Source organism: Muscardinus avellanarius, assembly GCF_963383645.1.
Source record: "Muscardinus avellanarius genome assembly, chromosome: 6".
In the NCBI taxonomy this organism is placed as follows: domain Eukaryota; kingdom Metazoa; phylum Chordata; class Mammalia; order Rodentia; family Gliridae; genus Muscardinus; species Muscardinus avellanarius.
This window is the reverse complement of record NC_137791.1, coordinates 72196307-72211118: the sequence shown is the minus strand read 5'-3', so window position 1 is coordinate 72211118 and position 14812 is coordinate 72196307.

Below are 14812 nucleotides of genomic sequence, written 5' to 3'. Positions count from 1 at the left end.
CTAACTTGCACAGGTTGGCTTCAGACTTACAATCCTCCTGCCTCAGTTTCCTCAGTAGTTGGAATTACAGGAGTAAACCAGTGTCCTCTGGCAAAAACCATTTTTTCTGTATAATTAAAATGCACTGATAAAAAAGGAAGCTACAAAAATTCTTGGTGTACTTTTACAGTAGAGGTGGGGGATTGCACTAAACCATCCTCACTCTCTAGGATGCTGTGTCTCCAAGATCAACAGTATTGAAGATGATGTTGAGGAGGTGGTAGAACTGTTTTTCCTAGCTGGGCATGCTGGCACACACCTGTAATTTCAGCACTTGGGAGGCTGGGGAGGAGTGCATGTTCAAGGCCAGTTTTAGCAACTTAGCAAGGCCCTGTTTCAAAATAAAATAAACAAAATAGGGATGGATGTGGCTTGGAGTTAGAATGGCCCAGGCTTTAATCCCATGAAGGAAAAGAAGAGGAAGAAGGAGGAAGAGGAAAAGGAGGAGGAGAATATGGGGAAGGAGGAAAAGGAGAAGGAAGAAGAGAAGGAAGAAAAGGAGGAGAAGGAAGAGGAGGAGAGCCTCCCTTCCCCAGATGAGTTAACTTACACACCAGGATGCCATTCTTTGTCGTTTTTAGCAATCCTTTCTTGCCTAAATGTTGCTGGAAAGAAACAAGAGAGGATTCAGGAAGGCCTCTCTCAGGAAATGAAGAAAAGGAGAGAGTAGAGACTTGGGCTTCCAAAGCGTGGATGGGGAGAGAGCTGACGAGATGTTGCTTCATAGCTCCTTCTGTACTTTGTTGTTTTGATGAAGAAAGGAATTAAATGAGGGTGGGATGAATGGGTGAATGGGAGTTGTTCTCAGAAAGGAAGTAGTCTTGGTAAAATAGTTTTAGGCTCTACTCCTTCTTCTCTGTGCCTGTAATCCAGGGTGTCCCTGCTCCTTGTCTGGTACCTCCTGTGCTGCTTCTGAGATTGCATCTCCACGCTGAGTGTGGCAGCAAGGCCTTGGCGCTCACATCACACACGCTCAGTGTTCGTAGACAGTTACCATATCATTAGTCACTGTGTACTTAGCTCGGCTTTCATGTTTCCACATAAATGAGCCCTCCCACTCCCTCAGTCATGTCTCTCCTGACTCTCTGATCTCCTTCCAGGATTTCCATCTCCTTCAGGCCCGAGGGGACCTCGCTGACAATTTACTGTCTCAGATAAAAGATGAGAGTTACCCAGAGAGGCGGGGGACCGTGGTGCACGGACTCAGGGGAAAATGAGTGCTTTTCATCCGATTCCAAAGTCAGAACCAGAAACAAAGAGACTTCATTTTTGGTTCCATCCTTCCTACAAAGGGTTCACCCTGTTTTTGAAGTCTTGGACTATTTGTTAGCCATACCCATAATGGAAAAATTTTAAATGTGCTTCTAAAATACATCATAACACATTTTTTAATGCCTTTCTCCCCATAACAGTAAAAATTCATAACAGGAACCATAACCTTTTGTAAATGGAGGTAGAGCAAGACCCGTGGAGCGTGGAGGGAAAAGGATGAGGCTCCCAGGGAGAGGTATGAGCTGTGGAGCAGACAGCTGGCCTGGAAAAGCCCTGGCAAGCAGTCAGATGGCTGCAGACACTGACAAGTTGGAAATACAGGGCGGAGGTGGGTGCAGGAAGATGGAAGACAAGCTGATTTGCACCTGGTGATTTACTCGATTGTCTTGATGAATCAGGAGATGTGAGCCAGTGCACTTAAGTACAATGGTATCCTGGAAAGGAATGATGGAGATTTGGGCTCCTTTACCACTGTTTTAGACAGCTTTTTGTTGCTGTGACAAAATACCTGAGATAATGAACTTGTGAAGAAGACAGGTTTATTTTATAATAAAGGTATGAGGAGTTTTGAAAGAAATGAAGGTTGGCACCACCATAAAGAGGGGGAAGCTTGTAGGGGCTTTAATTTGCAGTCCGGTCTCCACCACCACCACACACATGCAGAAAAAATGAACTCTTGCTCATTCTCTCTGTTAAACATCCTTGGTGCTACCCTCTCTCCTCCATGCTGCTACTCCCTTACTACAGGTTTCCCAGTTCGTCTCACTGCCTCCTCTCACCCTGCCAGAGTGACAGCCTCACTAACAAACCTTACCACCTGGTTCAATGGCTGGAAAATCTTCATTGGCTCCTTTAAACATGGGATAGAAAATCAATAAACATAAAAACTGGCAACAAAAATTTCCCCATCCTTTAAGGCATCGTGTTTTGCAGTGATTTTGCTGTCCTTCCCATCAAGAGATGAAGCAGTCTCTGCTCCTCCTTGCATTGGGCTAGAACCTGTGACTCGCCTTGGCCAAGAGGACAGCAGCAAACCTGAACACACAGAAGCTTGAACAACACCTGCTGTTGTCGCACGCAGTGACGACTCTTACACGATCTTCCTCAAGCAGTTTTATTACCCCAGTTTCAATGCTCTCTCAACGCCCTCTCAGGTAAAAACAACATCAGTCTTCTATCTCCTCCCTCATCACTCCACCAACCCTCTTAGCTCCCCCCGCTAGGGCATGCGCGCTTTTAACCTTCTCCTGGGCGGGCAGGTGGTAGCACGAGGCGCTGCGTCACTAATCATCCGTAAGGCGCCTGATAGGGCTCACTGCGCAGGCTCAGGGCACCGCCAGCCTCGTGAGCCTCGTGACTTGGCTGCAAGCCCAGGCGCCATCTTGAGTCCACGCTGGCAACAAGCCTGGGTGCCACCTCAGTCCTGCCGAGTGGGCCCCGACATATCTCCCTTTTTGTTTTATTAAAATAAGGCTCGGGATCGTGCCTGTCTTAGGTTGCCGACCCTCAAGGACCATTCTTACCCGTCATTGGGAGAACAATAGCATGATTGTTTCCCTGTCTTAGGTTGAAAGGTCCCGGGGACGATCTTACCCGTCACTGACTACCGATCCAGCATACTGAGCCATACATGGGGAGATAAGCCAGCTTCAAGGGCTGCCATAGCTTGCACCAATATGCGCTGTTGTTGCAGTGTGCGTTGTCGAGTTCGCCTGATATATCCAACCATGAAACATCATGCTACCATCAGCAAGAATGCCCAGAACGCCATGCCACCCCAGTCTTTTAAAAAACCCAATGTTCCATGTATTAAGTCCATTCATTGTTGTACTGCGGCGACTTCCACGCGGGTAGAATTAATTGCAGCGATGGATGCTCATAGCTCAATCATGGTGTGTTCAAATTCACGGCTCCAAGTTCCTAGAAGCGTCTTGCTTAATTGACGAAACAAATTGCCTGCATGGGAGAAATTCTGATACTGCACATATGTTATACATATAGTCCAGATAATTGAGCTTGCTGAGCCATGCCAGCAGCCACATGTGAGGATAGAGCATTCATAGTGGCTGCAATAACTGCCACGGCCACAGAGGCCACAATTACAGCAATAAGAGCAGAAATTCCAAAGTCTCCAAGGGTGCATAGAAGCATAGCAGAAAGTCAGAAAACAGGTATCAATAAAACAACCTCATTAACCAAGGTAAAGGAAGAGGGAAAGTAGAAATAATTCCCCAAAGATCTTAAAGAAAACAACTCATCTCTACGGTACCGAGCAGCAGTTTACAACTCTTACGTTAGGAACTAATCTTCTGACCTATCCTTTACACATTAGGTGCCTTTTCCAACTAACCTCAGGTGTCTTCCATCTATGGTGGCGGATTAGGAGAGGGAGGGGGAGGAGCGGAAGGTTTAGGGCGTTTCATTTTTTCTATGAATTCTAACAGAGCTTCTTCCTTCTTAGAAATCTCTTTCGCTTTCAAATTTTCTAAAATGGCTGCTTTCACTTTAGCAACCTTAGACCTTTTCGTCGCAACACCTGCGAACCTTCACAACGCTGTCCCTCGCTTATCCGCGAGCCTCGCTTATCCGCGAGCCTTATTTACTTCTATCTTGTCGAATCAGGACCAGCCCGATTCTCTAACTTGCTTACACTAAAAAATATCCTCCTTAATGGAGCCCCCTTTGATCGGGGTAACTTGCTTACACTAAAAAATATCCTCCTTAATGGAGCCCCCTTTGATCGGGGTAACTTGCTTACACTAAAAAATATCCTCCTTAATGGAGCCCCCTTTGATCGGGGAAAATAACCCTCCGTAAACGGAGCCTCCTCCTCCTTTTTCGGAGTCAAAGGAGTACTTACCAGCCAGCTGCCCTGGACTGCCGAGGTTCTGATCAAAGACACGATCTTCCTCAAGCAGTTTTATTACCCCAGGTTCTTGTACAGTTACCAGCCAGCTGCCCTGGACTGCCGAGGTTCTGATCAAAGCGAAGTTCCCCGTACGGGCCACCACTTGTCGCACGCAGTGACGACTCTTACACGATCTTCCTCAAGCAGTTTTATTACCCCAGTTTCAATGCTCTCTCAACGCCCTCTCAGGTAAAAACAACATCAGTCTTCTATCTCCTCCCTCATCACTCCACCAACCCTCTTAGCTCCCCCCGCTAGGGCATGCGCGCTTTTAACCTTCTCCTGGGCGGGCAGGTGGTAGCACGAGGCGCTGCGTCACTAATCATCCGTAAGGCGCCTGATAGGGCTCACTGCGCAGGCTCAGGGCACCGCCAGCCTCGTGAGCCTCGTGACTTGGCTGCAAGCCCAGGCGCCATCTTGAGTCCACGCTGGCAACAAGCCTGGGTGCCACCTCAGTCCTGCCGAGTGGGCCCCGACATGCTGTATTCTTCTCACTCTTCTCTGGGACCTTTAGAAGTCCATGTGAACAAGCTTAGGCCAAGGGTTGGAGCAAAGGGATTGCTTGTCACCAATGCTACAACCAACACCATCAACCAGCCAAGTCAAGATGCCCACAGGCACCTGGACAAGCCTCATCCAGAGCTGCAGAGCTGCCAGCTGAGCTCGCCCACAGTGCCAACACACTGGGCAACGAGCTGCAACACTAGGTGTGCGGGGAAGGCCAGGATGGAGGTGAGTAAGTTGGCACTTGGGTGAGAACTCTAAAGAGATCCAGTTTCCAAAAGAGATTGACCTCGACCCAGGCCACGAAGATCCTTGTTGTCATCACAGAAAAGAATGTACTGGCAGGTCAGGGTGAGGCACAGGCGGCTGTTATGGAGAGAAGAAGAGACGTGCCCGCTTCAAGAGGTGGGAGAGCATGAACGGGACAGAGCTCGCTGGCTGCATCTTAGCCAGGTGTGTTTATACATGTAACACCTATAGCGGAGGAATATGATCTAAGTGGGTGTGCTTAGTTCTTTGTTGGACACTGAATATATTAACCTTTATATCCTAGGGGTTGACTTCTTCCATGTACTTGATGAAAAAATTTGAATAATTTCCCCATCAGGAACTTCTATTGTTTTGTTTTATGAACTTAAAAAAACAGTACTATGAAACAAGAGTTTGTTTTATGAAATGTGAAATGATACATTTTCCACAGTCATAGATTAAAAAATTATAATATTTGAGTAAATAAATTACTTGATGTAACATCAAGGGTTTGATGCTACATTGGTGTAACATGAAGGGTTTAATATTACCCTGATGTAATTTTGAGGGGTTTGATATTACATTAGTGTCATGTGGAGGGTTTGATTGAGGTATGACACACAACCGAAGTACTCAGAAGGCCTATCGAGAAGGTCTGATAATTGATTAAGTTGTGCTATTTGTGTTCAGATTATGTGAATCTGGACTTTGAATCTGGACTTTTAGTTATGGACACTCTTGTATTGCCTCTTGAGTCTCCTTTTTCCCTGTCCTTATGTCTTCATCATAACTCATTCTGACCCTACTCGACACTCCCTTGCCTGGTCCGACTGCCTGATACATAACCATGGAAAAATGATACAAGGATCTTCTTGATCTGACTGCTGGGACGTTCACTTGGTTACTTGTGCACACACACCATGGCTCTCACTCCCTTTCGTTTCCCTGTGTGTCCTATACCGTATTAGCCAGTTCTTCTCCTGACAACTGACAGGCACCATGGTACCTGCCCCAGACTTTACAGCAGATTACAAAGCATACTGATATAAAATGTTCTTCTCAAACAATGTCAGTGACGCTCAGCCAGGTCAACCAGATCCTTGACCTTAGACTTTGAATCAGGAAAAGTGAAACAAAATCAACTAGAAAACTAATGATTAATTCATTAATTTCTGACTATGAGATTCCTGAATCTTAAATTGCCTTCCAAACCCAGATTGCAAGAAGCATCAACATACTACCATTATTTTCCTGGAGGTTTTCATAAGATTCCTGCCTCTCGTGAACTAGCTTGCTTGCTACCACACAATTCGACCATCTTAGCTCTTTACTTTATTTCCTCCTCTGTTCTCTCCACTCTTTATGTTCCAGTGAATTTGCATCTACCCCTCTAAGTACGCATCCTCTTGCTCACTTTTGCTCAGCTAGTTCTTTTGTTGGAGACCCTCTCTTTGGGTTGGTGATATAGCTCCATAGTAAATCATTTGCCTGGCATGTGCCAAAGCCTTAGATCTGATCCCCTAAAAACCAAAATTGAAAAATCTCATTCATGTCCCTGATAAAGAATACTGCTGGTGTTTCCACCAGATTCTTTTAATCATATATAATCTCTTAATGGTTTCATGCACCTCTCCTCCAAGCTTGCCTTGCTGCTAAGGGATCACACTCTGAACTTCTGGTCTCCAAGAATTTCTCTGAAGACTCCCCAGCTGTGACTCACATGCCTAAAAGTTATCACCCCAGCTCACTCCATCAGGATGGCTCAGTGACAGATGACTGGAGTGGAAGTACAAAAGCCCAGCTCTTTTGTCACAAAGGGAACAAGCTCTGAAGTGTAATGCATGCTTCCAAATTGGCCATGAAATCAGGCTGAGTCTAGGACTTCACTTGAAATTTTACACATTGTTTGGCTTCTTCCCATTCTTTTTGTTATGTTGTGTCGTGTTTGGGTATTTGGGGTTGAACCTTGGGGCATTCTACCTCTGAGATATACCCACAGTATTTTATTATTTTTTTATTTTTTACTTTTATGTAGATCATATTGAACATGGCATATATTCACTCGGTGCTTGGTGCCCTCCCCCCTCACCCACTTACCTTTCCCCCACCTCCCAACAATGAGTGCCCAGGTTGACCATGCTACATCCACAGTTATATACATAGTCGAATGTAGCTCCTCCAGTTAATCAACCTCAGCCTTCTTCTTCTCCTACCCTTCCTTTCTAGCTTTGCTGAGATTTCCCCTCCATTATATGGGGTCCCTCTGGTATCCCAGTACTCCCTAGTTTGGGCATATTAAAGAAAGAATATGTCCCTTCTATTTCTGTGCTTGGCTGATCTCAGTTTCTGAGGGTCTTGTTAAGTGCTGAGGTTAGACTTGAGCCTGAAATTCTGTCTCAGCCTCTCAAGTATAGAGATCATGGGTGGGCACCACCACACTTGCCTAAGTCTTCTTCCCATTCTTCTGATATTCTTAGCTCTCTGGTTTCTTCCTGGGAGCTTTCATTAACATCTATTCCTTTAAAAAAAAAACTTCTTACCTCTGCTTCTAAGTTATGCTCAATTATCACTTCCGAGAAGTGCCCCTGACCACCTATAGAGAGGGAATTAATTTCTTCTTCCTATATGCCAGGTTTAAACAGGTCAACATTTATTATCGAACAAACTGTCTCTCACTGGTCAGCAAGCATTGAGAGGGTAGAGGCAAGGATATGCCATCATCTACTGTTTTCAGGTAGGAGAAAATATGACTTACAAAAAGTTGATGTAAAGGAACCTATATCTCTACAACCATTAAAGATGCAGGAATCATTTACTGGTAAGAAGGTTGTAACTTTGTCTTGCAATCTGCTTCTATAATTTTTATTTGTTGGATGCAATCCTTTCCTTTTATGCAGTGGACTAAGCCTTCTAACAATGGTTAAATTTTCACCTACTCTTCCCTTAAGGCTTAACAATCTGGTTCTAGGACATGTCTCCCCTGTGTCTTTGATTTCTAAGATTTATCATCCTTACCACTGTCTGCTTGGTGCACTCGAGTTTGCCCATGTTCCTCTTAAAGACTAGCAATCAGAACTGAAAACAATCGATGATAAAACAACAGGATGGCCTAAAACGAAAATGTTTAGGAGCTGGACTATCCTCTACTCTTCCTCAGTCTGGGTGAAGGGTTCTTCTCAGTGAGTAAGGTGGTTACTAAAAATCCCCATGCAATATCATACTACGGGCTCCCATGATGACGGAAGCCATTAAAATCACTAGGTTCCTTTATGTGGACTTTTTGTAAGATGTGTTTTATCCCACCTGAATTTATAAGAATGGGGTTTAAACCTAAAAGCAAAATTTAACTTCAGTCTATCAAGCTTCCAAGCCTTGTCTGGTCTAATTTTACTTATTTTGCTGCAAAACAAGCATTTTTAAAATATTAATACTGCATCAGTTTTGTAGTCTGTTCAATCATCATCCTGGTTTACAATAGAAAATGAGAGCAAGACCAGGGCAGAAGCAGACCTACCATGCCATGACAAACCTGTGTCCAGGTGGACACTGGCTCACTGGGCCATCTTCTGTGGGATGCCTCACCCAGCAAGCTCTGGATTCTAACTGTACTATGATACAGATTGAATCTGTTTGCCAACAGATGACATAAATGATTATTTTTTAAATTGCCAAAATCAAGTCTTAATGTGCCTTGAAGCCAAAGTACATGGCAATTAAGAACATGACTGTAAGAGTCTGACAGACAGGGATAAATCTACCAGGGACAATTACCAGTTTTGTGACCTTACACAAATTTTAATATCTCATTCACAGTTTCTATACCCACTTAAATAATATAGTTTCTCTTTCATAGGATAGCTATAAGTATGAATTTATTTGTATCAAGCATTCAACAGAGAACCTAGCATATAATAGTAATGTTTTCTCTTATGATTCCCAACTCATGAGAATGTTGGGGACAGAGTAGCTGATTCAGAAGGGATCAGAAGGCCTCAGAAAGAAGGGAACATCTGAACAGACAGCTGATGTGGAAAAAGGAAGAAGCCATGGGACTCTCTTGGGAAGAACATTCCAGGCCATGGATAAGAGCACAGCTTAGCATGTCCACAGACTAGCACAGGCTAGCATGCATGACAGGGCCTAAATGATCTCAAAGAGGATCAAAAGAGAGACAATGAGGTCAGGGGCCCACAGACATAGATCCTACGGGACATTGGATTCACCTCTAGTGAGATGAGAAACCATCATAGGAGTTAAAGCCTCATCTGAGCCATGGAAAAGTCATTCAGATTTGCATTCTGAGTGACCATCCTAGCTGATACATGGCAAATATCCTATAGGACAGCCAGGTTTGGGAGACTGCTGTGGTAATCCAGCAAAAGATGATGGTGTCTGACACAGCAGAAGTGATGGAGGTGGTGGATGTGGGCAGTTGTTTTCAAGTGCAGCCTCTAGAACTATTGATGTGCCATGAAAGAGAGGAATGAAGGATGACCATGTGAGTTCAGGGAGCAGCCCAGAGACTGATATTTGGCAATAAAATGGGTGACTGAATTTGTGGAATTCAAGAGAAAGTCTAGAAAGTATTGATTAATCCTTTTATAAACCTCCTCCTTATTAAAGGGATTTAATTAGTAAAATACATCAAGCAGTAAGTAACTTAATCATACATTATTTTTTGAGATGGGATAATGGAGAAGGGAACATATTTGGGAAATATATTAGTCAGGATAAGCTAGGTAAGCGCTGGGTTGACAAACAACCCCAACACCTCAGTGGCTTAACCCACTGTTATAGTTAGACATAAAATGTCTCCTGAAAAGCTCATAAATTGGTGTTCAGAGTCGATGTATGAAGAGCTCATAAATTGGTGTTCAGAATTGAATCATAAGAGTTGTAATCTCAGTAGTAAGTAAATCCATTGTAAAGGATTTATCTGGTGGTGGCCTGGGCTAGTAGGGTAAGTTTGGAAAAAGGTGAGTGCCTGGGCATGTAGCCTTGGGATTATATATGGTTTCTCCTCCCCTCATTCTTTCTCTTGCTTCTGGCCTCCATGATGTGAGAGTGAAAACTTGGTCTTTCCCTTTCTCTGATTCTGTCTACCATGCCCTGAGAACTACGATCCCCAGCCTCACATGGACTGAACCCAGAACTTCCAAGGAAAATGTGAGCAAATAAATCCTCCCTATGAATTGCATGGTCAGGTCTTTGGATGATAGCAGATAAAATGTTGACGGAGACACCCACCAATCTCTTTCATTCATAGTGCTTGCCATTACCAGGTGGCAGGGTGCTCTGCTCAGATTCCTCACTCAGGAAGCTAGGGGGCCTGAGGTTCATTTTCTTTATTTTGAAACAGGGTCTTACTAAGTTGCAAAGTTCCTCACTAAGTAGCTGAGGCTGTCTGCAAACTGCAATCTTCCTGTCTCAGCCTCCCAAATGCTGGGATTACAAGTGTGTGCCACCACGCCCAGCTCTGAGGCTCATTTTGACACTTGCTTTCTTGCTCATAGCACCAGAAGGAGAATAGAGAAATTCACTTTTGCTTCTAAAGCCCCACCTGGAAAGCAAAATCATTTCCCTTTCAAATTTCATAGGACAAAGCAACCACAGAGCTCTACCTGACTTCAAAAGAAATAATGGAAAAACTCATAAATTGGTGTTTATCTACCACAGGCCTAGAAATGACAGAATCGAAAATTTGGGGCATATGAAGAATACAGAGAAAGAACTGACTTCAAGTCAAGAGATTAAATGGTTCCAATGACTGCCTCTGGTGGAAAATTCAGGAGTTTAGAGGGGTTTTTTTGTGGGGTTTTATTGGGGGAGGGAATATGTCTTTTCAGTGTAGGCTCACTGTATTAGTCTGAAGTTCAGGGTTGAGTTCAGGGTTTTAAGACTTAAAGTTAATATAATTTTTGGGAAACCTTCTATAAGAATACAAGACTCAGTATCAAATTAGATCTGGGGCCTTAGAAGGAGTTGCACAATTGAAAGGCCCTAAAGTTTAGCTTGATAAGCATCAAGGTGAACGTGCTTCTGGGTGAGGAGAAGCCCCAGAGCGGTAGCCCATGGAAGAGGCTCTTAAAGCAATGTGAGCAATGTGGCCGAGGGAAGTCACCTGGGAAATGGGTACAAATGAAGGAGTCCCTAACCAGCAGGGATCCAGCATCACGGGACTACGAAGTGGCCAGTGCGATATGTTCAGCAAAATGATTTTTTTTACTTTCTTTTTTTTTTTTTTTTTGGTGGTACTGGGGTTTCTGGAAGCCCTTCTACCTCCGGGCTACACTCCCAGACACCTCTTTTTTATATTTTTATTTGGAAACAGGGTCTCTTAAGCCAGCGCGACTGGCTTCGAACCTGCGTGATCCTCCTGTCTCTGCCTCCCAAGTGCGGGGATTACAAGCGTGCGCCACCACGCCCGGCTCTTTGACTTTCTTTACATTTACTGCATGCTTGCTCTTTTATAAGCGGCTATTCATTTTATTTACTTATTTATTTATTTTTGCAGTATGGGAGACTGAGCCCAAGGGCATTCTATATCTGAGTTACATTTTAGCCTATTTAGTTTCTCACTTTGAAACTGGGTTTCACTAAGTTGCTAAGGGTCTCCCTAACTTGCAGAGGCTGGCCTTGAACCTACCATCATTCTGTCTCAGCCATCCAATGATAGGGGTGCACAATTGCCCCCAGTTTATTTTATTACAGATCTTTCTTTAAACTACCAAGGATGGAGGGGCCTCTGATCATCTTTTTTTCTTTTGTGGTACTGGGAACTGAATTCTGGGCCTTGTGTATGCTCAACAAGCACTCTACCACTGATCTACATACACTCATAGGCTTCTGATTATTTGACTTTTAACACTTGTATTTAAAAATCAGGAAAGGCTGGGCGTGGTGGCGCACGCTTGTAATCCCAGCATTCAGGAGGCTGAGACCAGAGGATCGTGGTTCACGGACAGCCTCAGCTATTTAGTGAGGCCCTCTGCAACTCAGTGAGACCCTGTTTCAAATTAAATAATTAAAAAAAAATAGGGCAGGGGGTGTAGCTCGGAGGTAGAATGCCCCTGAGTTCCGTTCTCAGACCTGCAAAATAAATAAATAAATAAATAATAAATATCAGAAAAGCATCAGACCAACTTAGTTCCAAGGGATATTCAACATTTACACAGCAGAAAAAGGGGAAGAAACTGGCCATGAGTCAAGAGATTAAATTTTAGCTTGTGGTCCTATGATCAGCTGGAGAAATCATTTGCCCAGGGTCACATAAATTTTCTGGACCTTGACACACACACACAGCACATCTATAAAATGAAGGAATGCACTATTTCTCTAGGGTCCTTTCTGTCTCTAACATCTGACCCATGCAGTCCACTCAGAAGTGGGTTGGACCCCCAAGACCAGGTCACATTCGTTTGCATCATAAGCATTTAACTGCATCTATTGATTTGGGAGTGCGTGTCGAATCCCCTATTCACTAATGCACATGATGCACTTTAACAAACATATCAGTGTCAATCACTAAGCCAAACATGAGGAGGGAGGGGGAGGGGATGGGGTCGGAACTGGGTAAAGGCTAATTGGGTGATGTGTGCATGTATCTCTCCATATGGCATCCCATTAAGATGTATGAATAGTGTACCAATAAAAATTTTTTAAAATCCCCTGTTCACTTTACACAGATGAAGGTCTGATACAATTGAAAGTAATAAATGTTGTCGCAAGGATTTTTGACAATAAAATGAAATGATTATAATTGTGGACTTCAAGGTAAAGCACAGGAAGTATTGCTTAATCCCATATAGACCTCTTCTTTATTAAGATAATCATAAAAGAGACTGCCTAGTTTTCTAAGGCTGCCCTAGCAAAGTGCCACGGGCCAGAAATGTATTGCCTCCAGTTGTTTCTGGAAGCTGGAAGACCCAGAACCAGGTGTCTGCAGGGCCTTGCTCCTTCTGTGGGTGTGAAGGAATCTTTGTTCCAGATGGCTCTGCTAACTTTTGGCAACCTCTGGCCTGTGAAAGCATCACTCCAGTCCTAACACAGATCCTCCCTTCAGAACATATTTGTCTCCAAATCCATTCCCCCCACAAGAATACCAGTCATTTTAGATCAAGTCTACCCTTATAATGTCATTTTCATTTGATTACCTCTATAAAAACCTTAACCTCCAAATAAGGTCACACTCTGAAGTTCTGGGCTTAGGATTCCAACATATCTTTTTTGGGAGGACACAATTCAACCCATAACCACAGATCTACATGAGACTGTCTTCCCACCTCCAGCCAGGGCATGTATCTCTACCTTTTTAACATTATCCAAATCCATCACCTTCTCTCTGTCTGCCTTGTTATTGCTCACACCCTCCTAAGTTATATTGTCTGGTCAAAGGCAAGAATCTCCTGTTCAGTCTCTCCAAGTTACTCTCACAGCCCCAATTTCCCCTCCTTTCCTACTGAGCATCCAGGGCCACCTTGCTGAATGCACCTCAGACCTTGCCGCTGCACTGCTAAAAATCGCTCCATGGGTGCATAGAGACCTGTGGTAAAAAGTGCAATTCTTTAGTACAGTCAGAATCTTTTCTCCTGCTGCCTCCTGATTACCCCTCAAGCCTCAATTTAACTCCTTTCTCAGACATTATGGACACAGGGTAGTTTTTGAATCGAGAATTTGGATTGTGTCCTTTTGCAGGGTTGCTGCTGCCAACATAGAAAGAGCCTTAGTGCCACATAGGAAAAATGGTGTCTTGTCAGGAAACATGAATTACTAAAATAAAGCACCCCTTCTTCTAAGAGGAGGCCAAGTCAGTGCAAGCTTGAGGTAATGGGTTCCCCCATAGTGACGGGGGGGGGGCAGTTGAATCTCAGTCCCCAGTCCATCCTCCTCTGCCTTGTGCAGGATAAAATGATATGCCCAGGCGGGCTCCCTGGCCCTGTACCCGCACACAGGAGTTTCCCAGGTAAATTTTCATAAAACCTTAAGTTTGCACCCACCACAAAAACTACCCTGACCCCGCAAGGTGAGGGAGCTAGAGATGAGTCTACGGAAGCACGGAGAAGAAACTGGTGCAAAGTCCTGCCGTGCTACAAGGGCGAGTTCCTGGAGAGAAGAGGCTTCTCTTCCCCCTTCCAGGTGTCTCTGGAAATACATAGGGTCATCAACACAGTCACCCTCAAATGAATTCCATTTTGTTTCAACACACGGAGAATGTGTGGATTCACAAGTGTCGGAGTAGCTGACAACACGAAGAATTGCTTAGGGAAATTAACAGAGGTAGAGTCCCAGGCGGGCTGTCCTGATCCAAATGGAATCTGTTTCCTACTCAGAATCCTAGCTCTTGTTCAAGTCCGGTCACCAACCAGCTTGATGGCTCTGGGGTCAGTCAAAACATGGTGTCAGGTTCCTCGCCTCCTTCTGGGGAAGGCCACTGTTGTATGAAAACAGCTAAGCATGTGCTTGAGGACATACTGTCTCCTGTAACTCTGTGCCCTGGGCCAGTTTCCACTTTCATTCTGATTTGATACATAAGCTGGACTGAGACAGGTGAGTGGGCAGATGCCCCTTGCAGATGTCCTATATGGAAGTCTCCCTGCAGAGCCCAAGTACCCAGTCAGCTGCCAGCGGGCCCTGGAGGCCTGGACTCCTATTTCAGCCTGTCACAGCTGGAATAAAGCCAGGTTTCCCCCTCCACTCCTCACCCTCAGTGCATCCCTTCTTTTTCAGACAGACCAGATGTAACTGCAGCTTCCCAGCCTTGGTTGGCTGCACACATAGGCTAAATGAATCAATCACTCAGAAACACCTTCAAACCTCTTTTATTTTATGAATCCCAACTAC